This window comes from Tursiops truncatus, chromosome 6 (genome assembly GCF_011762595.2).
Source record: "Tursiops truncatus isolate mTurTru1 chromosome 6, mTurTru1.mat.Y, whole genome shotgun sequence".
Taxonomy (NCBI): Eukaryota; Metazoa; Chordata; class Mammalia; order Artiodactyla; family Delphinidae; genus Tursiops; species Tursiops truncatus.
In genome coordinates this window covers 15,844,238-15,870,568 of record NC_047039.1, presented here as the reverse complement: position 1 = coordinate 15,870,568, position 26,331 = coordinate 15,844,238, and the positions used below count along the sequence as shown (strand labels likewise).

At 52.3% G+C, this 26,331-nt stretch overlaps 1 protein-coding gene and 1 pseudogene across 2 annotated transcripts in view; both read right to left on the bottom strand.

Annotated features, from left to right (window-relative positions):
• PEBP4 (phosphatidylethanolamine binding protein 4) overlaps positions 1 to 26,331 on the bottom strand; it is a 213,738-nt gene that overhangs the window by 36,838 nt on the left and 150,569 nt on the right. The window lies entirely within an intron of this gene.
• On the bottom strand, positions 7,418 to 8,207 carry LOC101335129 (small ribosomal subunit protein eS4, X isoform-like; annotated as a pseudogene).

Sequence of the window (26,331 nt, the reverse complement as noted above, 5' to 3'; positions counted from 1 at the left end):
TCGTTTGAAAGCACAGGGGCATAAATTACCGTTCCTAAAACAAAGGAGCTTCTCCTTTTGCCAAGCAGCCTGCCTCAAAGGCCCCGGACAAGGATGGGGTTCCTTGCCTGCTGCGGTCTTATCAGCCTGCCTTTCTGCCCAGCTGTCATCCAACCCTCTTGTCATCAGCCATCTCTCATCCACCTTCTCTTTCTGTTACATTAAGCTCAGACTTATCGGGTGATCAGAGTTTTCAGGCTGGGACCTGAATTTCAGGGTCTCCGCCATTGTTACGGTGGCCAGATTTGTAAAGTGGAAAAATGGTGACATGAATGTCTTTGTGAAAGAAATTTTCTTTCTTAGATACTGAGCAACACACTTTGAAAATAAAGTAACCTAACTCCACAGTTGTCTGGTCACCTTGAGGACGCGTAAATGAACAATGTGAAAAACCCGAATCAACATCCGTGGTTAATGGGTTTCCAGCCTGGCAGAAAGGCTAGCACTGCCCCTCACCTAAGGTCATATACAAAGGCTGTGTGTGTCTGTGGATGTGGTGGGAAGAGTGGGGCGAATTGGAATTTCCCCTCATTTAAAAATGGCGGTCAGGAAGGCAATCCCTTCTTGCAACAAGAAAGCCTGGGTTAGCACTTTGCTCTTGTTCTTGGCACCAGCCCTTGTTCTGGGGGCTCATTTCTGCTTAGAGAAGCCGGTTTCCATCCAGGCAATCCCACTGTTCAGGAGATGTAGGATTCTGGGGTTTGCACACACTCCTAAGACATTTCCGTTTCCAGAAAAAGGGGACAATTTATCACCTTTCTCCCTAACTCCTAATGCATTAGGACACAGTATTAAAGAAAAGGCTCTGGGTTGAGTAGGAGATACCTGTTAATTTTACAGTCAAATTTCCCATTCCTCCAATACTCTCCTGTCCCCATTCTCCATCATGGAGACATATCACGGCGATGTCTCTCCTTTAACTGATTGCCCAATTTGAGTTTCCTAAGAGCAAACTGAGAGGGTTAATCAGATTCCCCGCTTTCTTGTTTGATGCAGGCAGGTGGCCAGGGAGTAGCCCAGTTCAGCACACTCTTATTGAGTGCCTACCATGTACAGAGCCAGGGCTGGGGGCTATGGGACTGTAGTTCCTGCCCCTAAAAAATTTTCAGCTCATGGGAGGCGCAGAGCTGCCTGAATTATCTTTACAGTCCCAGAGAATGCACATGCCCTGCTCAGGGGCCAGGAGGGAACTGAGAGCGTCCCAGAAGCAGACAGGTTTCCAGAGAAGTCACTTCCTCGCGGGATTCCCCATTTCCTCCCGCCTCCCAGCATTGAAACTGGGGACACCACGTGGACCTTGACAATGAGTCAATGCGGCAAGGGCACACTTTTAGCTGGGACACCTTTTCACATAAAACCTTTTTTTGAAAATAGTTTTTCCTTCCTTGGGAGACATCTGGCCAGAGCGAAGCAGACTCCTTAGTTGTGACCAAATACTGAAATCAGATCAGTGATATTGTAGTGTGTTTCATAAGGACAGACGTCGCTGGGAGAACTAGAGAGCTGGGCAGCTCCTGTAGCTGCCCAGAGCCTGAGGTTGAACCCCGAGGCAGAGCCCTCCAGAGTGGCCACCTTGCTGAAGTCCTTCCCAGGCCACCATTCCTTGTGGAGGAGGGTGGAAGGTGGAAGCCAGGGCCCTGGGCTACTGGCTTTGGTGTGCTGGTGGGTGCGTGGGTAGGAGGGCTGAATACTGGCTTTTGGACCAGACTTCCCCACCCCTGTGTAGGAGGCGTGAGGGGCTAGAGCTGGGAGGCAGGAAGTGAGCGCAGATGGGCTGCCCAGACAGCTGTGTGGGGGACAGAGCACATCTGTCCGGGTGAGTCTAGTGGGGCCCCTCCCCACAACCTCCATGCCAAGTCTACCCATTCATCAATAGGGTGTGGGCTCAGTTTGGATCCCAAATGGGGAAAATGGTGGGAAAGGAAAGTTTGAAGGCAGAGGCAGGAGCTAGGGGTTGCTGAGGGGGTATGTTCCCATGAGAAAAAGAATGTCTGAACTCTGGGGGAGAGGAAGGGATGAAGAGCAAAGAGAAACTTAAAAGCAAATGGATCAGAGTGCATCTGCCCAGGGTGGGCTTGTGGCTTCCAGGTGGCTCCTGAGAGCCCAGGGTCCGGCGTCTCCTCTGAGAAGCTGCCCAACTCCTCGCCTCTCCTGTGCTCCCCAAATGTCTTACACTGCAGCAATTAAAGTCCCCGAGGTAACTGCTCCTTCTTCTGTCTCACCTACTAGCCCGCGGGTGTACCAAGATCAGAGACCCTATCGTCTTCATCACTGAATCCTCACAGAGTAGACACTGTAGAAGTTTGCTAAATGAGTGAGCGATTGCATGGCCTAAATTGACACAAGGTTTCCCATTTAATGCTTTAATTTTCTCTAATTGGCTGTAAATATTGCTGGGGAAGCTTTTCCCAAGTAGACACTCAGAGATCTTTGGGAGATAGAAACTTTCAGATTCTCATCAGGAATTTGCCTGCGGGCCTAAGGGTAGTTTACCTCTTTAAGCTCTTTTCTAGGGAGCTGAGCACAGGGGAAAGGCTCATTGTTCTAGAAACACACTGACTTGGCATCACGGCCACTTGCATGTCGTCCTTGGGGCAGCTGCTTCCCCCTCTGTGCAAAGCTATTACCTGCCTGCTACAGAGCCAGAGAGGCAGGAATTATGAATCGCGTGGACCTCCACGAGTAGGGGAGGTTTATAGCTTCCCTGCATCTGTCCTCCATCACCTCTCTCTGCCCGGTTCTCACGGCATAATAAAAGGAGATGCGAGGGACTTCCCCGGTGGTCCAGTGGGTAAGACTCCACGCTCCCAATGCAGGGGGCCCGGGTTTGATCCCTGGTCGGGGAACTCGATACCGCACGCATGCTGCAACTAAGAGTTCGCGTGCCGCAAGTACGAAGTCTGCACGCCGCAACTAAAAGATCCCGTGTGCCACAACTAAGATCCGGCACAGCCAATAATTAATTAATTCATCAATTAATTGATTCATTAATATTCAAAAAATAAATAAACGAGCTTTGGGAAAAAAAAAGGAGATGGGAGTTGGAGTTCCAGCTCTACTGTGTGGCCCCAGGTGAGTCATTTCTCCTCTCTGGGCCTCTGTGTTCTCATCTGAACAATGAAGGCTGGACTAGGGAATCTCTGAGTTCTCTACCAGTTCCTAATGTCACATATCTGGTAGAATGATGAGCAGGGAACGTGGCCCTTGATATTATCACTGTCCCCCAGAGCCTGGGCTGGGGACTTTCCCTTAACTTAGGCTTGCGGGGTTGGGGTGGGGGGAAGGAAGGGCCCACAAAGCTACTGCTCCACTCGTGGACGCCTGTGTTCACCCACTTGCTGCAAAGGTGACTCTTCCTGGATGAGTTAGTCAAGTCCTGCTTGAAGCCAGAAAGTCTGCGTGAATGACTCTTAAATGTTTCCCAAGCTTCTACTCCTGTTTTCTATTACCTTGTGGGTGTAACAGAAGTGCCAATAGGGACAAAGGAAGGATTAAAGTCCCAAGGGCTTGGGCCCCAGATGGGACACGTGTACTCTTCTCTAACGTTATTTTTGTCATCACGCTCATCACCATCACCGTCACCCATTATTAATACTGTTAAGCATTTATTGTTCTTCATTCAGCCAAGAGCAGTGGGTGAGTAAATCAGCAAGAAACTCCGGCCACAGGAAGCCTGCACCGTTTCGGGCATTTCTCTGGTCAAGGCTGGTTTCTCCAGCCCTTATGCAGGGATTAAATCTGACCCGCAGCAGGAAATGGGGCCCGTGGCTTCGAGTTCCTTTACATGAAAGTGCTCTCCTTTCCAGAGGAAAGGTGTTATAATTCCAAGCTACTTTTGCCGCTGTGTATCTGTTTCTTATTCACATTGGTAGCTGCTACAATGCCTTGAACAGGGCACGACCAAAGGTGCTTGCTAAATGCTTATTGAAAATAGTGAATTATAATGATGTCTTATAACAGATTAAGCAGAAGTGGGCCTGGGAGTGCTCTGAAGTGCTTCTGAGCTGCCATGAGCTGAGAAACAGTTTAACTCCTCGTCTGGGGCATCTTCCCTGCTAACGCTTAGAGCCTGGAGCCCTCGGGTTGCAAGGCTAGCAAGGGATTGGCTAGCAAGAGATTGGGAGGCAGGGTGGCCAGGACTCAGATAGGAGGCGAAGAGCTGGCGCCTCCTTCTGGCCCTGCCGGGCTGGAGCGGGCCTGGGGAGGGCTGGTGCGGGAACCTCAGCCCCTCGGCTCCCAGAATGTCACCTCCCTACCACCACCCCAGCCCCTTCGTCCCGAGAGAGCCCAGCTCAGGAGAGCCAGTGGAGAGCAAGGGAGGCTGTTATGTAACTGATTTAACTCCTTGCCAAACTGGTGACTAATTCAGACCGTCTCGGCCAGATTGGCTCGGCAGCTTTGGTGTCAGCTGCAGGAGGCCCGGCTGGTTCGTGGCTGGTTCTCACACCCTCTGCTGGAAGGATGTCTCAGCTCCCTTGCTGGCCTGGGCCACCACCAACCTCAACCACGGCTCCATCAGCACTCCTGCCTCCCGGAGACCTTCTCCGTAGGCGTCCAATCCCCCAACTTTGCGTCCCTTCCTGCCCTCCAAAAAGAGGCCAGGAAGACAGTTCATTTATGCCTGGGGCTCACTGAGGCTCTTCATTTTGCACCTGGTGAGGGTGAAGGGCGCTGTGGCCTGCTGCCCTTGGCTGGCTGGCCGGCCGGAGGGTTTTGGCTGCTAAAGTTGGCACTGTTGGGTCCAGAACTCGGGGCCCTTCTCCACCACTGCTCAAGGGGAAAGGGCTCCAGGGAACATCTGCCCTCACCCAGTCCCCTGGCCTTGGACCCCGGGCCCTGCAGGTCACAGGCTGCCTGGGTGATGCCGGGAGGGGCCTGGGCTCACTGCTTCGGTTCTCACTTTTCTTTTTTAAGAGGGGGTGCTTGGTAAGCCCAGCCCGTCCCTCCTGCAGAAGGCCATCCTGAGGGGGAACGTGGAGGGAGGACATTTGTGCTTATTTGGATACAGTTCAGGGAAAAACACAAAGAGGTGTCCTGACGAGGCCCACGGTATTCATAGACATGAGCGCTGAGGATTAGCTTATTTAATCCTTAACCACGCAGCCCTCTGTGCTGGGGATTATTCCCATTTTACAGGTGCGGAAACTGAGGCTGAAAGCAATTGGGTGGTTTGCCAAAGCCGGTAAGTGGCTGAGCTGGGCTTTGAACTCACTCCCCAGTGGCTCGGGAGCCTAAGCTGGCTCTGATACACTGCCTTCCCATGGCATTCCTGGGATGGGTTCCCGAGGCCTTTGAAAGACTTGTACATCTCAGCAGCCTCATGGCAACTGCCCAGCTAGACCCAGAAAATAATACTACCTTGTACTGCTGCTTCCTTCCGCCAAGCCCCACACAGACATGATCTCATTCACTTTCCCACAGTCCCATGTGGGCTAAGGAGGGGGTGGGGACTCCGTTTCCCAGGGAGGAAAGGGAGGCACAGAGAGGGACGCTGGCCTGTTCTAGGTCACAAAGCTGGCTGGCGGCAGAGCTGGGACTGGAAATCAGGCATCCCTGACCTTGAAGGTGGTTATTTAGCTTGACGAGTATGGGCTAGAATCACCCCCGAGATACAGCAAATTGGGGTGCTTTTCTTAAGGGCTGACTCAGTGGCTGAAACAGCTCCAAGATAGCTGGGCTTGTGTTAAAAAAAGGAAATCTGAGATGCATATAAAGGCAATCTGTATGCCAAGAAAGAGGCGCTGGGACTAGTGGTCACCACACTAGCTCCCCTCCTGGCCAGTCCCGGCACCGTCTCTCTGCTTCCCTTCCTCGGATGCCCTGGGGCTCAGATGCAGCCCTGGTGTGATGGAAAGAACAGTGGCTTTGAGGTCATGGAACCTGGAGAGGATATTCCCTAGGGACCCATAAATCAGTCATTTCCCCTCTCAGCTTTTCCACTTTTCACTCAAAAAGTGAGGATACCAACTACATGAAATAGACATTGTGTGTGAAAAATTTCATCAACTATAAAGCCTGCAGAGAGAGAGAAATTACTGGTGTTCCCTTCAGCCCGATCTCATCTCTACTAAAGACCTTTTTAAAAATGGCTTTGAAGCGGCGGGTCACACAGCAATTGTCCTGGTCAAACGTCTGTCTTCCCTACTGTGGCTTTTCCACTTGGATCTCTGGTACCCAATGTCTGGTCCCGAATCAACTGTTCCCTGGGTGGCCCCATGGGCTCCAGGACAGGGCTGGCAAACTTCTTGCAAAGGCCCACCTGGTATATATTTGAGGTTTCGTGGGCCACAGGCGATTTTGGTCACATGTTCTTTGTTTCTATCTTTCTTTCTTTCCTTACAACTCTTTAAAAACGTAAGAAACATTCTTAGTTCACAGGTCTTACAAGAACAGGCCGGTGTGGCCCGCGGCCTGTAGTTTGCTATGCCTGGCCTAGTGTAAAGTTGGGGGTGGGGGGGAGTTTGGAAGTAGAAAAGGCCTAGACCCCCAGTTTTGCTGCCTGCCTGCCTGAGGGCCTTCGGATCACTCTTCAACCTCCCCGGGACTTAGTGAATTGTCTGCCTCGTGGCTGTAATAGTCCCTGCTTACTTCAGAGGGCTGCGTCTACACCGCAGCAGGTGCCTGAGAGATGCGGGGTGGTATCATTACGGCTCAGTGGGTGAGGGACGGCCCACCCTGTCCTTTGTGTGGTGGGGAGGACAGCACCCTCCCAGAGTCTGGGATATTCTACAAGGTGACCAACCAAGGCCCTGCTTGGAAGGCAGAGGGCCAGGGTTTCATGAGGAGAGGAAGACCTGGGGTTATGTCGAGGGGCTGGTTGTAGGGTTGGGACCTTTGTCCCACCACCAGCTTTGTCTTGGGCAGGAGGTGGCGTCTGGGAGTCTGTGGGGCTACGAGAGGCTCCACACAGACCTGAGGCCCAGGGGGACCCAGGGCTTTGCCGAGAGGACACCGGCGACTCCCTGGTCCCCTTGAGTCCTGGCTTGCTGTCAAGTGAAAAACTAGAGAAGGAAGCAGTTGTGAAAAAAGTGTGGGTCAGAGCATTTCATTAATAAGAAGAGCCACCATGTACTGAGCACTTTTGTGTCCCGGGTGCTGGGGGCTGTATGCCCATCCCCCCATCCCCCCAGCGAGCCCGGGCAATGCTGGGGCGGGAAGGGCGGGGGAAGGCTCACAGCTGCAGGGGCTGGAGCCGGGCGAGGATGGTCCTGCTTTCTTTGATGTTCCACTGCCTCCTGGGAGCCTAGCTCTGCCCGTGGGTTCAGGTTTGGGTGGATACTCAGGTCAGGGGAGTGTGAGATCTTGATTGTTTTTCTTTCTTTCTTTTTTTTCAATTATGTGGTAGTTATCTTTAAGTACAAAGACTTTTCCAATCATGTCACTTAGAGATCATTTTATCCACTGCTCTGTTTGCCGTCAGTCTCTCGTCTCTCTCCTCAGCAATGGTAAGGTGGACACCCTTTCCACGAGGAAGAGAGATCCATGGTTTGTTGCCTTTGCCAATAACGAAAATGTTGGAGAGCCGGGTGGCAAAGCTATTGCCGTTGGCATCTTTCACATGAACTACATCAAAAGAACCAGGATGTCTCTCCCGGTTAGTGATCACACCAATTCTTCCCAGGTTAGCACCTCCAGTCACCGTGCACAGGTTACCAGTGTCAAATTTGATGAAATCAGTAATCTTGCCAGTCCCCAAATCAGTTTGAATGGTGTCATTCACCTTGATGAGGGGATCATGGTAGCAGATGGTGCGAGCATCATGGGTCACCAGATGAGGGATTCCTTTTGTCTCCGCAAAGATCTTTCTCACTTTGCACAACTTATACTTGGCCTCCTCAGGTGTAATACGATGAACAGCAAAGCGGACCTTGGTGTCATAGATCAGAAGAAAATTCTCTCCAGTCTTGTCAATGCTGATGACATCCATAAAACCAGCAGGGTAGGTTATATCAGTGAGGACCTTGCCATCAATCTTAATGGAACGCTGCATGCATATCTTCTTTACTTCATCTCCTGTTAGGGCATACTTAAGTCTGTTCCTTGAGACATTCCCTCAGCTTGTGGGGACCGGTAGATGGATGAGGAGAAAACACACCAGTCAGTTTATCCAGCATCCAATGCTTTGGAGCTGCTATGTGCTTCAGGTGTTTCTTGGGACCGCGAGCCATGGCTGCGCTAGGCACGAAAAGAGAGGCGATTCTTCTTTTTGAGAAATACAGTGAAAAGGACTAGTTCCTCGGCTGCTGGAAAAACCCCATCATCACCCAGCCGTGGAACCTGGAGCACTCTCTTCTGTGTACTTGTGCCATCCCGTGGCTGGTTCTGGAGGGTCACCTGAGACCAGCCTCCCGGGCTGGAACTCAGCAGTGTGACTCGGTGCACAGCGGGCCATGTCTTCCTATCGCCAACACCCTGCTTATTTCTGTGCCCCTTTCCACGTATAATTCACTGTTCCTGTATCTAGAAAGCCATCCTGTTACTTCTTTACCTGGTAAACTTCTACTCAATCCTTTAAAACATAGCTCAAATGTCACCTCCTCCAGGAAGCCTTCCAAGACTACCCAGGCACAGTTAGTATCTCCCTGTTCTGCCTTCAGGCACTTTGATTGTTATACTATTTGGGGGTGGGGGACAAACATTAATCGAGCACTTAGTACATCCTACGCCTTACGCTAGGCACTTTACTGAATTATGCCATTTAACATTCAAAAACCCATGAAAGGGTCTTATCCCCATTTTACAGGTAAGGAAGCCGAAGCTCAGAGCAGCTAAATAACCTGCCCGAGGTGAGGCTGGGATCTGAATCCAGGCAGTATGACCTCAGTGCCCTCCCTCCTAACCAATAAATGATATTGCCTCTCTGACACTAGTTATAATTACCCCAAACTGTGATAATAAGTTTATGGGTCTGTAAATGGCCCGTGAGCTGAGGCCACGACTTACGTATCTTTGCTGCCGCAGAACGTAGCACAGTGCAGTGCACACAGTAGGCACTTAGTGGTTGCTCATGGAAAGAATGTTGAATACAGAGCCTGTGGGGGTTGGGCCCACTAAAGGAAGGTGGGGTGCTGGGAGCCGGGAAAGGAAGACGAGTGGGGGACACAGCTGAGTGGGTGGGGCTTGCTTGACCCTGGGGGGGAGGAGGTTCCTGCTGCCAGCTGCCATGCCATCTTGGAATCACGAGCCTGGCAAGAACAACAGAATGATGTGCTGACACTGCTTAGTAAGCACCTTCAACATGCTAGGAAGCGCTTCACACAAGGGCATTCTAAGTCCAGGATAAAGGACAGCTAGTTCAAATCCCTAGACGGCTCATGAAGGCAGTGCCTTTGCAGGCTGCACTTTGCAAAGGATCATCCCGAGGCTGGGTCTGGACCCCGTGCCCTGTACGCTCTGAACCTTGCCGGCACTCTGAGAAGCCAGGCTGTGGAGGGAAGTTGCATGAATTCCCGTGTTGGGGAGTCCTCTTTTGTACCATGCAGCTCTGTTTACAGCGGACTGGCTGCCCGGAGGAGCAGAGTTTTCGAGGGAGCAAGGAGATGGGCATCAGGACACTTTCATCTCTTCCCGGCTCTCTCCACCCACAGGAGGTGGGACCCAGCCGGGGCCCAAAGCCTGGAGCCTCCCAGCAAGCCAGGTGGGCCTGTGAGGCCATGCTTCCTGCCACACTTGCAGGTGGCCCTTTCCTGGGGCGCCAGCAGGTGTCAGGGGCAGGGGTGGTGTACGGGGGACCCCTTTAGCGTCCCCAGTCCCCTCTGGGGGCTGGAGGTGCCCCTTGAAGCCACTGGAAACCTCTTTTCTTGCCCGGAAGAGGTCCAAAGCATGCGTGGCTGCTGACACGGGGGAGGGGGGATGGGGGGATGGGGGGAGAGCGAGAAGACCCCCCTGCAAGCCGCGTTCATACAAAATGCATTTCCCAACGTATCCCTCTGGCCTGTCGGAGCCCCTTCTGCTCACTGCTCTGTTTATACATGATAGACAACTAATTAACATCCAAACCTCCTGAAAGGTCTTTTCAGAGGTAATGTTCTGACAGGTTATGTCAGCAAGGAGCACTGATTTGTCTAAGCATGGATCACATTGTTTCAGATTGAATGAGGTGAATATTAAACTGCTTTAAATGTACTCTTCATAAAGTACTAATTACACACTCCCAAGGGAGAACAGCCAAGGAATACTAAACAGTAGAGAAGTCAACAGAAGGTTCTTTTTATAGTATGTTGCTGGGCTCTGTGTTTTTCTGTCTCCTTCTCTCTCGCTCTCTCTCTTTTTTTTTACAGTAAAATCACAGCACGCTAAAGAATACACGTTTATAGCACAATGCTTCTCATCTAATTATACGGCAATCATTAGTTTTAAGCTGGATGCATTATATTTTCTTTGATATATTATGCCTGAGGCACAACTCTGCATTTATTGCTGCTACTGGCGGATTCCAGTTCCCCCAACCCCCTTTTCAAACCCCAACGCCTCTCTACCCCGCGACCCTTCAAAAAATTATTTAACCCTTACTGTTAGTTCGCTTATTGTCTCAAAAAAGAATAATTGCAATTTAAATTGGCAAAAGTGGGGGAAACGGCATACCCTTGGTTCATTAATTGATTTATTTGTTTTTAATTAATTAATTTATTTATTTCGGGCTGCGAGACGCTGCACGCGGGATCTTAGTTCCCCGACCAGGGATCGAACCCGTGCCCCCAGCAGTGGAAGCATGGAGTCTTAACCACTGGACCACCGGGGAAGTCCCGCCTTTGCTACTTTAAAGTGGAAAAAATAGGAAAGGAAATCTCGTGTGTTTCTGGGAGCTGTGCAATTTTTTTATTAACCAGGTAATGTCCTGAATACACAGTCTCTGCTCCCCGACCCAGTGAAATTCCTTCCTAACAAATCCTACAGGATCACGCTGAGCTCCCAGTCGCTGAGCTCCATTGTCCCTCAGGGAAAGAGATATTTATATGTATATAAATATACATCTCTAAAAGCAACAGAGGGGTGGAAAACCATGAGGCAGGGAGCAGTCCCGCAAAAATGCAGGGTGGCCCTTCAAAATGCCTATCTGCAGACGTAGCGAGAATTCTGCTCCAAGAGTTTTTCTGGATATTTCTGACATCAGGCCTTGCCCATTGTTGAGAAAAAGCAAGATTAATTTTGAGATGCCCTAGATGGTCAGGTTCTCAGTCCTGAAGGGAGAAGAAGGCCAAGTTCCATGGGAATGGATGGCCTGATATTGACCCGACTGGTTTCTTCTTAGTCAGGCCTCTAGTCGTCATGCCTCTAAAGATAAAAGTGACGGCAGGGTCCCAGAAAGGTAGCATCGCTTTTGTGTAAGGAGCAAAGTGGGGTCCCCTTTCCCCACTGTGGTCTTCCTTTTCCTCCCCCGACATCAAATCAGAGAACTGTGGGATCTTGGACTTGAAGGGGTTAGAAATTTCCCATCTTTAAGAGTTGAGGAACTTCAGAGCACAGAGCTGCCTGCAGTTCAGGCTGGAACCTGGGGTCCTGACTCCCAAGCTAGTACTCTTTCCACTTCGGATAGAGTAACTCCAGATGACTCTTCTCTCACACAAATGACCCAGGGCAAAGGAATAAAATGACAGAGTGCTACGGACTGAATGTTTGTGTTCCCCTCGAAGTCACATGTTGAAACCCTAATGGTATCCATGTGATGGTATTTGGAGGTGGGGCCTTTTGGGAAGTGATTAGTCATGAGAGTGGACCCCTCCTGATGGGATTAGTGCCCTTATGAGAAGTGCCAGGGGAGAGTTTGCTTCCTCTCTCTGCTCTCTTGGGGCCATGTGAGGATACAAGGCGGCTGTCCAGACGTTGGATCTGCCAGCACCTTGATCTTGGATTTCCCAGCCTCTAGAACTTGGAGAAATAAATGTTTGTCTTTTGAGCCACTCAGCCTGTGGCAGTTGTTATAACAATCCAAATGGACTGAGGCACAGAATTCTCTTCTCCGAGAGCTGGAAGAGGTCTGGAAAGTCACCTAGTCCACCTTTCTGTTGCTGCTTGAATCCCCTTCATGACGTCCCCAACCATGACTTGTTCATTCTTGGTTCTGGCTCCTCTGCGGATGGAGGGTTGGCGACCTTCTCCCAGGGTGTCAGACCATCTCTGTGCAGCTCTCATGGTTAAGCAAGTGTTTAAGAGCAGTGCACGCTGGAGCGAGAGTGTCTGGGTTTAAATCCAGCACAGCCATGTCGCAGCTCTAGGACCTTGGATAGGGGACTTAACATTTCTTTGCTTCCGTTTCCTCTTCCTCTGTAAAATGGGAACAGTACAAGTGCCTGCTCTATAAGGTTTTGTGAGGATGACAGGAGATGATACATGTCAAGCAGTGCCCAGCCTACTAAACTAACAAAGCTTAGCTATTATTATTGTTAAGAAGTTCATCTAGCTCCCTAGCATAACTGCCATGGTTGTAGCTCTGGGGCCCTACGGAACAAGATTAACTTTTCTCTTTGTGTGACTGTTTTTTTATTGTTTGTTTTGTTTTGGTTTTTTTGCGGTATGCGGGCCTCTCACTGTTGTGGCCTCTCCCGTTGTGGAGCACAGGCTCCGGACACACAGGCTCACACGGGCCCAGCCGCTCCGTGGCATGTGGGATCTTCCCGGACCAGGGCACGATCCCGTGTCCCCTGCATCGGCAGGCGGACTCTCAACCACTGCGCCACCAGGGAAGCCCCTTGTGTGACTGTTTTCAACTATTTCATTCATTCAGTGCTCAGCTGTCACTGGATGACCCCTGCATGCCAGGTACTTAGTGCCAAGAGAAGAGAGAGATGTGGAAAAGACTTGCTCCCCGATCTCATGGATTTTTTTTTTTTTTTTTTTACATTTGTTTTGGCTGCGTTGGGTCTTCGTTGCTGCGTGTGGGCTTTCTCTAGTTGCGTGGAGCGGGGGCTACTCTTCATTGCGCTGCGCGGGTTTCTCATTGCGGTGGCTTCTCTTGTCGCGGAGCACAGGTTCTAGGCGCGGGGGCTTCCGTAGTTTTGGCGCGCAGGCTCAGTAGTTGTGGCTCACGGGCTTCGTTGCTCCGCGGCATGTGGAATCTTCCCGGACCAGGGATTGAACCCGGGTCTTCTGCATTGGCAGGTGGATTCTTAACCACTGCGCCCCCAGGGAAGTCCGATCTCATGGATTTTAAACACCAGAAGAATTTACAATTTCTCTTCAGAGCTTCTCTTCCCCAGGGGACATGCTCTGGTTTCTTTGCCTGTTCCTCACTTAACTGTTTTCCAGCCCGTTTTCCTTATGTGAAATCACTGAACAGAATACACCAGGGATGACGAAAAAATGGTGGCAAATCTGAGCTTCAGTCCAGGGCACACCTTGTGTCCATCATCCAAACACAAGAGACTGGGATTCCATGGGTGGATGGGACCCAGGTATGCGTTGTTTCTTTTTTTTATAAAGCTCCTCGTTCTTTTTTTTTTTTTTTTAATTGATTAATTTATTTTTGCTGTGTTGGGTCTTCGTTTCTGTGCGAGGGCTTTCTCCAGTTGTGGCGAGCGGGGGCCACTCTTCATCGCGGTGCGCGGGCCTCTCACTGTCACGGCCTCTCCCATTGTGGAGCACAGGCTCCAGACGTGTAGGCTCAGTAGTTGTGGCTCACGGGCTTAGTTGTTCCGCGGCACGTGGGATCCTCCCAGACCAGGGCTCCAACCCGTGTCCCCTGCATTGGCAGGCAGACTCCCAACCACTGCGCCACCAGGGAAGCCCTAAAGCTCCTCATTCTTAAATCCAATACGTGTGTGTACGTGTGGGCATGTGTGTGTGTGTGTGTGTGTGTGTGTTTGTGTGCGCGCGCATGTGTGCATGTGCATCCCCCCACAGATGCATGCCCACAGCCCCTGACCCTGGGTAAGTGGAGGAGGCTGCCTTCGGGTCTGTCCACTTTTAGGGACACGCCTTTTTCTCAGGGCTGACTCCTGCCTTCTCCTAGCATCCCTCCTCAAGCCCGGGGTATTCTTGGCTGAGGTATTCCCCGCTACGTGAGGGTGCCAGCTGACGATACGTGAATCCTCCAGAAGGTACGACGTCATCGGTCAGTCCCCCTGCCTACCCCGCACGTCCATCCCTCCCGTCACGGATGCTGCCAAAGTTAGCACGATGGAAGATACATGTGACGCTGTCACTCGCCTGCTACAACCTGTTCCGCAAGACTCCCTGTCTACTTCAGGATCCCGTGCAAGATCGCGGCCCGTGTGCACGTGAGCACGTGCGTACGTGCGTGTCTAAGCATTGCTCCATGCCCGGCGCTGTTCTTGGGGCCTCACAGGTGCCAGACCCGCAGTCGGGAGGGCCCCCTTCACAGCCCGTGCCTATCGTGGGCTTTGCACCTCCCCTTTTCTAAACCCTGAGGACACCACCGTGTTTCATCCATTGTTATCCCACAGCCTAACACAGTGCTTGAGACCCGAGGGAGTGGACATACACCGATGGAATTAGGGCTGGTGCAAGTGCTATTTTTGAGGAAGTGCTCTTGCCTTGTACCAACAGATACAGGCAGCCAGCTCCTGGGCCTAACCTGATGGACCCCTTCAATATACACTCTTCCTTTTGAAGCCCAGGCATCTCCCCGTTCCCAGAATTAGGCTTTCTTCACCCTCCTCCTGCTGGGTCTCTGTTGCAGTGTACCTCATCTGGTGATGAGGATGTCCTCTTTAGGGTCAGGAAGACCTGACCATACACCTCTGAGGGACCCAGAGGTAATAGGGGCAGATGCTGTGCTGAGGAGAAAAGCACCCAGAATATGCCAGGCATAGTGGTAGGTGCTAGCCTGTAGAGCGACACCCTGTAGAGATGTGATCTCTGCCTTCATGGAGGTGGCAGCCTCGTGGCGGTGCACCGGCTTTCTCATCTACAAATGGGGCCTCAGACTACCCACGCCACGGGGTTGCTGTATAGACTGAAACAGTGCATATAGGGTGCCCGGCAGGGAGTTAACATTCCGTGAAGTTTCCAAATGGGCATCCTTCTGCACCCCAAGAGGGGCTTGAAGAAACTGGCCCTTCTGAGTCAGGAGGAAGGCCTGTGCACATCTCTGTAGGGACGTGACCTGGTGCCTGTGACACATCCCTTGGTGGTCACCAAGCACGGAGGAGGTGTCGGGGCCAATGGTGGCCAGCCTGCCCTGATGGCGCACCTGCCGCTGGCTTTGGGGCGGCAGCACTTGGGCGACTATGAAATCCAATATGAAGGAACTCCCTCTTTCCTCTGGCACTTTGATTTATGGCCTGGGTGTCACCTTCCTTTTCGGCACAGCGTCTGGCCCTTCTCCTTTCTATGCCTTTCTCTCTCCTTGCTCACAAATACCTGGTACTTCCCACCTACCCAGCTGAGCTTTGGAGGAGACTAAACTGGCCTTGAATGACTGCTTCTGCAACCTAAGAGTTATGTGGCCTCAGGCTAGTTAGTTAATCTCCTCGAGCCTCAGTTTTCTCATTTGTAAAATGGGGCTAAGAATCCCATCCTCCCAACCTCATTGTGGGGATGGGGAGAGGAGGCGTGGGAAAGGTTCCCCTGCAGCGCCAGGCATGCCGCCAGCCCCCAGCATGCGTGTCTTTCCGGTGCCCCCATAAGTCACACTAAGGTAAGGTACTGTGGGTTTAATGGATTCCCTCTCCTCAGGAGTTCCTGCATTTCAAAAGAGGACACTGGCGCTGTCTGACAGCACAGTAAATCGATGGCGCGAAACTTCAGGAGAAGCAGTGGGGGAGGGGAAAGAGATATTTTGGGGGCAGAAAATGGCCTTCCTTTACTTCTGAAATCACACCACTTAGACTAGCAGCTCTCAGCCTAAGAGCTGTGATGCGCTGGCATGGTACCAGCAGTTGTGAGATGTATCACAAACAAATATGTTGCTAATAATAAAGTGCCACAGTTTTCGAATAATCCCCCCAAACACACTTTGGGGGGTTACCTTAGAGGGAATTCAAGGTTAGTTGCATGATATGGTCATACCCACTCTCATTCTTACGTGACTTCTCGAGTGGGGTAGAAAAGGGTGCACCTGGGATGGGGCACCACCTGGGCGTGCCTGCACATGGGTGTCCCTGGCCACACGTGGCCTGGTAGAAATAACAGTTGCAGGTCAGGGACCTGGAGAAAACCCTTGAGACACTTAGAAGCACTAGGCATGCTGCACAGCGAGAGAAAAGAATGAGCCCCTGACTTCTTCTTTTTTTTTAATTTATATTTTTTAACATCTTTATTGGAGTATAATTGCTTTACAATGGTGTGTTAGTTTCTGCTGTATAACAAAGTGAATCAGCTATACGTATACATATATCCCCGTATCCCCTCCCTCTTGCATCTCCCTCCCTCCCACCTTCCCTATCCCACCCCTCTAGGTGGTCACAAAGCACAGAGCTGATCTCCCTGTGCTATGTGGCTGCTTCCCACCAGCTATCGATTTTACATTTGGTAGTGTATATATGTCCATGTTACTCTCTCACTTCGTCCCAGCTTACGCTTCCCCCTCCCGGTGTCCTCAAGTCCATTCTCTATGTCTGCATCTTTATTCCTGTCCTGCCCCTAGGTTCTTCAGAACCATTTTTTTCTTTTTTTTTTAGATTCCATATATATGTGTTAGCATACGGCATTTGTTTTTCTCTTTCTGACTTACTTCATTCTGTATGACAGGCTCTAGGTCTATCCACCTCATGACAAATAACTCAGTTTCGTTTCTTTTTATGAGCCCCTGACTTCTTCTGCAACAATGTGGTTGACTCCCAGGACAGAACACCATGCCTGCAGCCAGGCAAGGGCAAAGGAGCGCCCCCTTGACATGGCTCTATTACGTGAAGGCCTCAGCAAGCCTCATGGACCGTGACAGCAGTCAGAACTCTGTCGCCTTTGGGGTGGGGATATTGACTGGGAAGAGGGAGGCTTTGGGGGCACTGGAAATACTCCATGTCTTGATCTTGGTGGTGGTTACATGGTGAATGGACAGAATGTTTGTGTCCCCCTAAAATGTGTATGTGGAAACCCTACCCCCAGTATGATGGTATTAGGAGGTGGGGCCTTTGGGAGGTAATTAGGATTAGATGAGGTCCGGGGAGTGGGGCCTTCACGGTGGGATTAGTGCCCTTTTGAGAGTCAGAGAGAGCTTGTTTCCCCTCCTCCTCCTTGCTCTCCAAGGAAGCATACATTGAGAAGTCAGCTGTCTGCAATCCAGAAGAAGGCTCTCACCAGAACCTGCCATGCTCTACCCTGATCTCAGACTTCTGGCCTCCAGGACCATGAGAAGTGTTATAAGCCACCCAGTTTATGGTATTCTGTCATAACAGCCTGAACTGACTAAGACAATGGAAGTTTTACACTTAATATCTGGATATTTGATGGATATATTTGTAACTTAATAAAAAAATTGTTTTTGAAAAGCAGTTTGGAATCTCGGCCATACACCTGTCAAGGTTTTTCCACAGTGCACCTTGGAAGGACCTTTACAGTAGGAACCCGGGGAGCGCTGGGGTCACATCAGGCCGTCTCAGGCAGGCAGCGACTGGCCGCGAGCTCTCCCTGGTGGCTCTAAACTCCTCCTGGCTGACAACTTTTCGGGGCTGACGTCTCAGCCTCATTAGTGCCCAGTGCGTGGAGACGCGGGACCCTCACCAGATAATCTCATTGCTTCTGGCAAGACAGCTCCCAGCAGAGGCCATGGCGTGTTGTGAAGTGCTCCTTGCCTAGGATATCTGGGGGGCTGTCAGGTGCCCCCCAGAGCAGCCTCAGTGAGAGGAGTCCGGCAGACACCCAGATACCCACTGCAATCGGTGGCCCCAGGATGCTGAGGTGACTCTCCCAGCCACCCATGTGGAGCTCATTTTGTTTGCTTTGTGTGTTACTTTGCACCCACCCCTTTGGTTGCCAAGGAAACAGTGACGCAGCCTCCGGTGGGGCCTCAGGCTTAGTCAATGTGGAGTCTTTTAAGGCAATGGTGGTTCAGTGAGGCGGCCCTGGTGCTGGGAGTGCTGGTGCGGGTGCAGGGGACAGGGCCGACTGGGGAGGGGGAGAGGGGTGACCCCGACGGAAGAGGCGGTGGCTTTGCTGCAGGCCTGCTGGACGGCGCTAGTCAGGATGAAACTTTTCACTCAGAGCCTCAGGAGACCCACCCTTGGCCGAGTCACCAGAAGATACAAGGCAGATGGTTCTAGAGGCGCGGGGGAACAGCCTTTTCCTGTCCTGGGTGTTTGTGTGGCCTGGGACAGCTGGTCTCCGAGGCTCTGGCAGGTCCAAAGCCTCTGCAGACCCGTCAACCAGGAGCAGCAGAATGGGTTTCTAGGCATTAACAACGTGTTTGTGGACAATGGGGGGTGAGGGGGTTGGCTGGGAACTAAGATCCAGGGCGACCCTTCTCAATGTGGGAATGCCTCCTGTATCCTCCAGAGATGAGTTTCCCCGCTTTCCACCCCCGCACGGCCATCGCCAAGGACCCCGGGACCCTGGGACTTCCCTGCCAGCATGCTGTGTCTTCTGCAGCCTCTGCCGGCAGGGCCTTGGGCCTAACATCCTCCGCTCCCCAGCCCTGCTCCCTGTCACGCATTAAGTTTGTCCTGGCCCCCCCAGGGCCAAGCAGCCCAGTTCCAAGGCTGGGAAGGCCTGCTGGTCATGGGCGGGTCTACCTCAGGGTCTTGTCTGGGTGCCTCTCTTTTAAACTCCCTGCCAAGAAAGACAGGTCTGCCTGCAGCTCTGGACGGAGCTTTGGTAAGGGTGTGCCGAGTTCGCCTCTTGACTCCGAGGCTGCCCCGCGGCCTGGTGAGCACAGCCCCTCTCAGGGCAGCTCTTCCTTTCCTGCTGCAGGAATGAATATCCTCCACTGTCTCACCTGAACGGGTCCCATCCCCACTCTCTAACCCCCCCACCTAACTTCCCTCTCCCTGTCATTTTCCCTATCACCCAGTCTCAAAACCTCCGAGTTATTTTTGATTCATCTTTCTCCTTTATCACCCTTATCTTGTCACTTATCAAATTCTGTCAGTTCTTCCTTCAAAATGTCTCCAGCGTATGTCCCTTCCTTTTTTAAAATTAAGTTTCATTGTTTTTCTTAGTATAAAAGAGGACTATGCACAATGTAGAAAACTTAGAAAATACCCATAACCAAAAAGAGGACAATTAAAATTACCCATAACCCTCCAGTCAAAGCTGTTATTAATATTTTGATACATGCCCAGTTCGTCCCTTGTCCCTGCCTACATACATACACCCTTTCCTTTCTTTCACGTCTCCCCATTCCTGCCACTATCACCTCGTCTACGCTCTCCTCCCCTCAGTCTCTCGGCGCCCCCACCCCCACCCCCCGTCGTCCACCCTGCCACCTCTACCACTTTCTCAAGCGCTGCCTTTGAAACACGTTGACCCTCGGGCAGCCACTGGCCCGCAGGAAACAGGTGTCCCTCTGGGTGGGAGCCCACGGCTTGACGAGCATATGGCAGGCGCCTCTGTGTGATGGGAAAGAAGGCTCCCCTTCCTCAGGGTGGAGGCAGCTCCTGGCCTGGGTGAGTGGCTAGGGGGCAGGGTGCAGGCTGCATTGAAGTCCCCGCCTGTCCCTTCTGTGGGAGCAGCGGATAACTAGCCCTGGTCACACCTGCCCTTTGCTGTGTGGGGGCCAATTCTACCTTACTAACCGGTCCCAGCGCTTACGCTCCTGACCTGCCGGGCCAGTCTAGCCCCTGCTTCTCCAACACTGTGTGTTTGGCCCCTCCTGGGGTCTTTGCCCAACCTACACCCTCTACCCCCTGCTCCCCTGCCCTACCTCATACTGCTGTCCTCAGAGGCCCGGCCCAGGGGTCACACTTCATGTGCCAGTAGGGCCTAGGCATGTCCCCTGTGTGCGGGGGATGGGGTCTGTGAGAACAGGAGATGGCCTGAGTTGACAGATCTTCACCCAGGTCGCTAAATGCAGTCTCCCAAGTTTTTAATGTCGCCTACTAATTCAACACGTTCAGAAGCCTTGTCTAGGCTGAGCGGAGCTGCCCAGCCCTGCCATGGCCCACCTCGTCTCTGAAGATTTCCGTGCCTCCGTCTCACCTCTCCTCGATCAGCCCTGCTCCTCACGCAGGGGTGTGAGGTCCCCTTTGGCAGCTTGGGTGAGACGGTTTAGTGGAAACACACTTCTCCATTCAACAAGCATTTAGTGAGTGCCTAGGTAGATCGAGCAGTCAAACGCCTGGGTTTGGGTTCTGATTCTACCACGTTCTTGAGCAGATCACTTAAATTCATTTTCCTACCTGTAAAATGGGGATTCAGTAGTTCTCAACCCACTGACTTGTGAAAAGGCGTTGGAATCGTATACATGATGGCATTGTGTTGATATAAACTGTAAAGCTCTGTCACATGCCATTATTCTCCCGCCTTCTGTCGTTCAGGGTGTGCTAGCTTTATGTTTTGAAATGGTGTGAGCAGGCTTGCTGTGGTAGTAAGTATGCATCGGACATTTGATAAGTCCTTGTGGATTAGTTAATAAAATGTACTCAAAGTGCCGTATCTTTCAATAGAGGATTTGTATAGATGACAACAAAACTATATGCAATGAAAGGATAATATATAATATTGATAATGATAATAGAGCACTGGCTAAGAGCTTTTAGCATCATTGTCTCCTTTAATCTTCAAGGAAGGTACCATTATCACCGCTGTGACACAGATGAGGAAACCGAGGCTTAGTGAGATTAATAGCTTCTCCTGAGTTGCACAGCTGGTGAAAGGTATGGACAGGAGAGGAAACAGGGAAATTAACACAGTGAGGTCGCCCATGCCTTTGGAGGGTTAGAGATAATATTAATATACACAAAATCGTCTAGAAGAGTCCCAGGCAAATGGTTTGCACTCAATAACTCATACCTATTATGACTGGGTTCTAGGGTCATTATAAACATTCTTTTATTTGATCGAATCCTTACAACAACCCTGTGAGATAGGGATTATTCTGTCCATTTTACAAATGGGGACACCAACGTCCAGAGAGGTTTAGTGCCTCTACCCGGGCCACACAGCTGGAGACATAGAGGCCCGCCTGGGACTCAGGTCCCACTGTGCCCTTACTCCTGTGGTCAGCTTGGGTGGGGGGCTCACCAACTTTTCCCCAGAAATGCTCTGCTTCTTGTAATGTTGCAGGCAGTACTTCTACGAGCCTATCAGCTGCAGGCTCCTTGTTAAGGCCTTCAAGGCAACCTCCACCAGAGCCCACTGAGCTCTTGGAGGTACCTGTACGGTTGGGATGCTGAGGGCTGGGATCTCAGAGCCAGCGTGTGTCCTCCCTTTAAACTTCAAGGGAACGAAGACTTACAGAACCTATCTCGGCCCTCCCCACCCCTCCCTTTTTTTTTTCCCAAAGAAAAATGAAAGAATCTGATAATTACTTCTATCTACCACCCAACTGTAATAATTACCAACCTATTTCTTCACAGTGTGACAGACACCAGCTCTGGAAAACACATAGAGATAAATTAGCACTAATTGGTTTTCCTCTGGCTGTTTGAATTAGTATTTAAAGCTCCGATTACAAAGCAGAATAATTGCTATTAACGTCCTATTGCCTATTGCCGTACAAAAGGCAGTTCTCTCGAGAACCAGCCCAGGTGTATTATTACCCTGATTACAGCATATTTAACCTGGCTCGTTAAGGGGGAGACACAGGGGACAGTTTCAATATGGCGGACCGACCACTTCCTGCAGGGTGGAAAGCTTGAAGACAGAACAGTGAGGAAAGGAAGAGGAGGGAACAGGAAAAACTGGGCCTGGAAGCCTGTGGGGATTCTTCGCAGGGGTTCTGGGGTCTCTTCCTGCTTCCCTGTCTCCCTGGGGACCTTCCTGGGTCCAGCCTACCCTGCTGTGTCCACAGCCAGCCTCCTCTTCACACCCAAGGCCAACGAAGCCCTCGCAGGCCTTCCTGGCCCCGGCGTGGAGGCCTGAGGAGAGAGGCTGCCAACTGAAGGATGCGTGGGATGTCCCGGATGTTGGCACCAGACTTGTCGACAGTGAGCGCGTGGAGGCCTCTGCCCTCCGTCCACATCTCCTCCTTTCCAGCTCGGGGCGGGGGCTTTAGGACATGCCACGTGCTCCCTACTCCTGCTGTGGAGGATCTTGCATTTGCCCCCCTCCATCCCCTGACCCCTTCCTGGCACCATTTTCATTCTTGTTCCTCTACCGGGGTCTTTCTGACTAGAGGACTGTGGGTGAATTAGGGAGGAGGTGAGCTCGGTGAGGGCATCTTTTTTTAAAAATTAATTAATTATTTTTGGCGGCATCGGGTCTTCGTTGCAGCACACGGGATCCTTAGCTGCGGCGTGCGGGCTCAGTAGCCCCACGGCATGTGGGATCTTAGTTCCCAGACCAGGGATTGAACTTGTGTCCCCTGCATCGGAAGGTGGATTCTTAACCACTGGACCACCAGGGAAGTCCCGGTGAGGGTGTCTTCACGGGCTTCTGTACAAAGGAGGTAGAGAGTCCCAGCTCTTCCGCTCACTGGCTACATGGTAAGTCCTCCAAAGTCCAAGAGCCTCAGTCTCTTCAACTGGAAAATGGGTACAACAACCTCCCTGGTCCTGGCTTCACAGAGCTGTGAGGATCGAATGGGGTGGGCGTTTAGGTCCTTTGTAAATCACAGGGGACTCTACCTAAATAAAGGGGCTTCTTTAATTCACTCTGGAACAGGGCTGGCTTGTGAAAAAGGCACTCAAGGTAGAAGGGAGGTGCTTCTTGCTGGTCCTTTCTTTGGCCTCTTCTTCCTTTTCAGTAGCTTCCCTTCCTCCTCTTTGTCTCCTTCCCCACTTCCTCTTCCTTCCTCGAAAACTCCTAGATCTCATCTGTATCCCCATTCACGCTAGGATGTTAAGAACTCAATGAGTTACCCTTTCCTCGAGCAGCTGCATTTAAAAAGGGAGGGCTATGTTTAACCCAAAGAAATGAGTCACTAATGGTGAACTTTCAGGCAAACTGAGATGATATTTTGTGGGGGAGAAAGAGGATGTCACAGCGCTCCTCAGAGCCCCACAGGCAGCTGTCTGCTCACTGATACACAGGTCTGGTGGGGCCCTGTGCCAGGGGAGGAAGGAGGCCCCGCAGGGAATGGGTGCCAGGAGAGAAGTCACCAACGGAGAGGAGGCCCTGCAAACCCGGCTGAAGCTGCTGACCCGGAATGTTCTGTGGGGGTGGGGGGGGCGGTGTTCTGGAGGCGCTGACAGTGAGCTTCTCTGGCCCATCTGTCCCCACCAGGATGTGGTTCCTGGACAGAGCTTGGGTTGGGCGTCCCTGAGGCCATCCACAGGAGCGCAGCCTCCCCAGGTGGGCTCCGCCTTTACCTTTCTCTGTTGCCATCTGGGAAATAAAGCAAGCTGACTCTCACCCGTCAGGACTCCTTGGGGTCTTTCACCCCTTCTCTGTCCCCGGCCCTTCTGGACACTCCTGTCTCTCCCCTTCTCCTCCCCTGGACCCCTTCTTCCTTGGTCCTGCCAGCCTCTGGGTGCCACCCTCCGCCCTGTCTGGGCAGAGAAGCCACAGAGAAAGAAGCAAAGCGGAGTCTTTGAAATGGAGAACAAGGTTTGGCCGGGTCTCTTCTAGGTAATGTTCTAGGGTTTTACGGCTCTCCTTCCTTCTCTGCATCACCTGATCTCTGATACCTAAGCAGCCAGTGCCTCTCAGCACCATTCAGGGACTCCAGAGCCCCAAGACCTTTGGCCAGGGGGTTCCCAAGGTGGGCGATGAGAAGACGGCCAGGGCCCATCTGCCAGGGAGAAGCCTCTGGGTGGTCTCTGCCGGGTGGGCCCAGCTGTAGCAGCCCAGGAAAGGAGCGTCACTGCCAATGAATCCTTCCTTTACAACCATGCTGGGAGGGACGTGCAAGGGCCCGTGGGTGGGTGTTCACGTATGGGGGGGGGGGATTTCTTTTTAAGAGACAAGGTGGGTGGAATGGGGGAAGCCAGCTGGCTGTGGGCTCTATTTCTACTGACAAGGCTTTACCCTGTAGGTGTGAGGAATTCCAATTAAATATGCAGCCTATTTGTCTGTGTGTGGGAGAGGGTTTGCTGGGAAGGAGGGGAACGGAGGCAGCAGCGTCTCTGCGGCATACCAGCAAACCAGAAATTAGCTCCGTTCATCACAGGCACACGGGGCTTCCCTCAGCCCTCCTGTGCACTCACAGGAGTCGCGGGAAGGAGACAGACAGAGGAATCGAGAGAGAGGTTGGGGAGGCGGGATCTCCAGACTCGAAGGGCTTCCGGAATCTCTGAGTGGGCAGGAAGGAGTGCCTGACTCCTAGGCTCTTGGGGGGTGGGGTTTCCCGTTCTGGAGGCGCTGGCAGTGAGCTTCTCTAGCCCATCTGTCCCTACTGGGGACGTCGGGGGTCATCTGGGCTCACCCCCAAAACAATAGGGGTTTGTAGATACATCTGGGGGCACCTCCAACTGGGGAAGCAGGTGAGCCTGTGGCCAGGGCCGCCCAGGGCAGAGGCCATCACCTCTGCAGGGCCCAGGGACCACTTGGATTCTCCCCTTCTTCACCCCTACGGCAGAGTAGCTCTTGGAAAGCCTCATGGGCAGTGGTTTCTCTGAAGAACAGCATTCTGAAATGGTGAAGCTGGGGCTCACGTGTTGGGTGAAAGGATCACCCCAAGGAGTTTTGGGGGCGCAGTTACCTGGGCCTGCAGAAGCCATTGCAAACCTTTTGCCATCCCTTCATCCTTCCTTTTACTCATAGACGGAGGAAAACATGAGAGTTCTCTAAGGTACAATGAGCAATCCAAGTTGAATCTGATAGATACACCCTTTCAAAAGCAACACGATGTGGCTTTCGGGGGATTTCCATGGGTGCCCCACCCAAGATCTTTGAATAGCAGCTGGGCTAGCTGCATGCCAGCCGCCTTGCCCTTGGCCTTCAAACCACTGGCCTTTCAGCTAGGCGGCCGCTCCATCCTCCCGCACCGCTTTCTCCATCAGTCCAGTCTTCCCTGCATTTTTCCTCGTCTTTTCTTGTTGCTATTTCCCTCTCCACCTGCAAATGCTGATTCCTCCCTAACTCTGATCCCACCATCTACTTCCCAACGGGTTCAAACACCATCACTTGGCGACGAGCTTAGGAACAGGTTATGGAACCGGAGACGGAGAAGGGCTGGCAGGGCATTTTTCTGATCCAGGCACCCAAGGTGGTGGTTAGGTAACCCCAGCCAGCTGACCCTTCAGAGTACCCGAATGGGGCCTGTGGGTTGGGGAGGTGACCGGCACGTGGCCTCAGTAGCCAGGCCTACCTGAAGAACGGCTTGGGGGGCATGGCTTGGGTCGGGTGGGTGGGGGAGACGGGTCCCAGGGGAGTGCAGGCGTGGGTGGAAAGACGGGGAAGGCGAGGGGGCTGCCAAGGAGGCAGCCGTGCAGACAAGCACCGTGGGCCAGAGGGAGAGGCTGGGAAAGCAGTTCAGCAGGGCAGGCATGCCTCCTTCCTGTTCTCCCAGATCTTCTCCATCCCTTTCGCTTCCGCTCTGCTGCGTCCGCCTTCCTCCCCCACTCTCCCCACTCCCCACACCAGCTCTTCTCTCACTTTGAGAATGGCAGGGGGTGTGGCTGCTCCGGGAGAGCTTCCCGGGATGGGATGGAGGGGACAGGACCTGCCTCTCCAGCCCTGCAGATGCTCTTTCAGAGTTCCGCGTTCGACACCAAAACGAGCACAGCTTGGGTTTGCACAGGAGGGCAGTCGGGCTGCTGCCCCGGCTGCTGCAGCCCCTCACGTCTCTCTCCCCTCTGCTTCACCCCTGCCTGCCACAGAGAGTGGAAGGGAGACGGAGTGGCTTCAGGAAAGGCCTAGAGGGGGAGGGGAGGCCAGGAGGTGAGGGGATCAGAGGAGGAGAAAAGGAGAGAACATGGAGGGAGAGGTACGTCTGCGTGGAGAATGTTAATATCAGGTTGCATGTAAGTATGTGTTTTGTTTTGTCTTTTAAACACTATTTCCTTAAATTAGGTATAAGGCAAGGAAGGTGAAGACCAAAGTGTCGGGCAAACTTAGCCCAAAAGGCACTTTGGAGTGTCCGTGGGATACATCAAACCTTTTGCCGCCAGACAGAACCTTGGAAGCACTGGGGGCTCAGATAAGTGAGTGCGCCGCCCAAGCCCCACAGTCATCTGGTGGCAGAGCTGGGACCAGGGAGTGGGGTGTGGCTTGGGCACCTCCGCCTGACCCTTTTCTCTGGACCTGGGACTGCAGATGACATTTCCAGAAAACATTTGGGTCTGCTCCCTGCAGGGCCCGCTGGGCTTGGTGGAGACTGCTTCGGGCTGTGTTGGGGGACAGGCAGGCGCGGCC